The sequence below is a fragment of the Sphaerodactylus townsendi genome, linkage group LG01 (genome assembly GCF_021028975.2).
Source record: "Sphaerodactylus townsendi isolate TG3544 linkage group LG01, MPM_Stown_v2.3, whole genome shotgun sequence".
Lineage (NCBI taxonomy): Eukaryota > Metazoa > Chordata > Lepidosauria > Squamata > Sphaerodactylidae > Sphaerodactylus > Sphaerodactylus townsendi.
Window position 1 is genome coordinate 51,777,207 of NC_059425.1, and position 2,694 is coordinate 51,779,900.

Genomic DNA, 2,694 nt, shown 5'->3' on the forward strand with positions numbered 1-2,694 from the left:
GTGGGGCTGAAAGAGCTCAGAAGAACCAAGGTCACCCAGCTGGTGTGTGTTGGAGTGTACAGGCTAATCTGAATTCCCCAGATAAGCCTCCACAGCTCAGGTGGCAGAACGAGGAATCAAATCTGGTTCCTCCAGATTAGAGTACACCACTGCTGCTCCTGTTAGGAGGCTGACTATGGCTGTAGCAGCCATGAACTATGCTGGCTGATCTTGTCTTGCTCCAATGCTGATTTTATTGGTGTAAGGTTAAAATCCCCACTCACACCATGGAAGCTTGTATATATATTCTGAGCTATGATTAACTTAGTGCATCAAAAGGCCTGCATGCCTGCTTGAAAGTTAGAGGAATGATGGTCACACAGCAAAACATTTGTACACACATTGAGGGATATGGGAATCAAACTTGTGGCATCACTTCCAACCTTTTCATGTGTTTGGTTCAGTTCATCAGATCCAAGCAATGCATCAGGGGCAAGCAGACATGACCCCTTCCCACTTTGTCAACTGATTTTGGTGTCCATACTGACCTCTGGGTTAGCTTCTTGCTGGTGACTCTTCAAGTTCTGCAGGAAAGCTTTGAAAGGTGTTTCTACCCCCATCTTCACCATAGGCCCAAAGTATGAGCCCATATATATGGTACAATTTGTGTTGCAAAATTATAAATTGAACACTAAGAAACAAGCAGATACCAATCACACTTGGGAGAGTCTAAAAGAATATGTGTGTGTGTGTGTGTGTGTGCATGTGTATCTATATATATCTCCTGTGTGTCATAATCCCATGTGTAATATCCACAGTAAGTGGAAGATTACTGATCAGCTGTGTGAAAGGATGGAACTGGGATGTGGAATTTGGCATTTGTTAGTGAGTTCCAAATCACAGCCTTAGCTAATGTTTGCAAAGAGGAAATGAAAAAGAACAGCATTGTCAGAAAGAATCTGTAGCTAGGAGATTCAGCAAAGATGCTGTCATTGAGGAGGGGTCTCCTGAGTTCAACTGATGAACATATCTGGCTGTGTTCAGCCCAAGAGCCCAAAAATCTTGTAGCTGCAACAGCTTTGGGGCAAAGTGGGAAGAGAAAGAAGGAACACATGAAGCTGACTTATAGACCAATCCAAATGCCCCCGGGTGGCCAGGGATAACACTGCTGCCATGCTGCCACCAGAAGGCTTTTCAGGTGGTGCAAGGAGGCAGTCAAAACAAAAGGAAAAGGAAAAAAAGAAAGAAAGAAAAGAAAACACACTGCTTGAATGAAAACTCACTGACTGAATAGGGCTAAAAGGAATTATGCCATGATCCCAGCCCTAAAGCCTGGGTGAAAGCCAACTAATTTTGGCTCCACCCTTGAGAGATCCTTGGATGTGAGGGCAATCTGGCTGTGTCACCCTATTGAACACCAGTGTTGATTCGGCAAATCTGGCTGGATAGGCAGGTGTCCCCTAACTTCCTCACCACTACATGTGCATCCCTGCCAAAGCTGTGCACTTGGTGGAATAGGATGACCATCCCAGATAGGAGTGTATCATTCTTCAGTCAAAGGTAAACAATAGCTGTGCTCCCCTACTAGAACCTCCAAATGAGCTCAAACTAACATTGGCTCCACTCTCGGGAACACTTTGCACACCCCTGTGCTGGTGTCTGATTGGATGCCCACATTCCTCTGCTGAGATGGCCACTTTCTACTTTCTCTGCCACTGAGCTGAGGGGTGCCCAGCCACTGGCACCTTTGCCCTTTCCACCAGCAGGGGTGTCCTGTTGGTATTTTGCAAGAGTCTGTCACACTTCAGACATGAAAAGGTTAACTGTGTGCATGCTAATTAGTTACTGAGTTCACAGCTTTATGACCTACACTATTGATTAAGCTATTGGTCAGTTTTGCCCAGCATTGCATACAAGCCTCTGGTCACGTAGACAGAATGTTATAAAAGTAAAGTATGTTTCTTTGTTTGAGCAGTGAAGCCACGGCATTGCAAGATAGCCGCCATGTGAGACCCCAAGTGTCAGAATAGTAAAGTGTTCTTATTTTCTTTCCATGTAACCCTCCCAATAGATAGTAAATTCATTTATATAAAGCAGCAAATGTGTATTGATCTCTTTTATGCTACTCTGCTAATTATATTAACTTTATAAGCCAACATGTCCCTTATGCTGGCGGTAGGGACAAACACACCAGCATGGCCCTGTACCACCTCCACCAGCCCATTCCCTCACCCCCTGCCTCATAGGATTGGACTGTTATACTGAATAAGACTCTTAGTGCACTGAAGTCAGTATTGTCTACACAAGCTGGCAGCAGCTTCCCAGTGTCTCAGGCAGAGGTCTTTCACATCACCTAATGCCAGATCCTTTACCTGGAGATGCCAGGGATTGAACCTGGGACCTTCTGCATGCTAAGTAGATGCTCTACCACTAAGCCACAGCCCCTCCCTATGGAAGTTCCTCCCATATGGAAGTTCCAGACCCTGAAGGTCTGAGTCACTTGTCATAAGATGGTGGACAGACTTTGCTGCAGCCTCTCCGCTCAGATAGGTTGGGTGGAAGGCTGTGCTTCTGGTTTTCCCAGGGGCTGGCTCTAAGGAGCTGGGGAGGCTGGCAGAAGCACTGCAACTTTGTAGTTAATGAGAACACACAATGTGATTCACACTGAAAGGTAATTTGTTATTGGATCCCTAAAGTCGATATCTGCAGAGCGGA

The 2,694-nt window shown here is 45.6% G+C and overlaps 1 non-coding gene across 1 annotated transcript; it reads right to left on the reverse strand.

The window, feature by feature from the left end:
* Positions 1-2,352: 2,352 nt before the first annotated feature.
* Positions 2,353-2,424, reverse strand: TRNAA-AGC. Its single transcript has one exon. It is a non-coding gene; the product is annotated as a tRNA-Ala (tRNA).
* Positions 2,425-2,694: the final 270 nt, after the last annotated feature.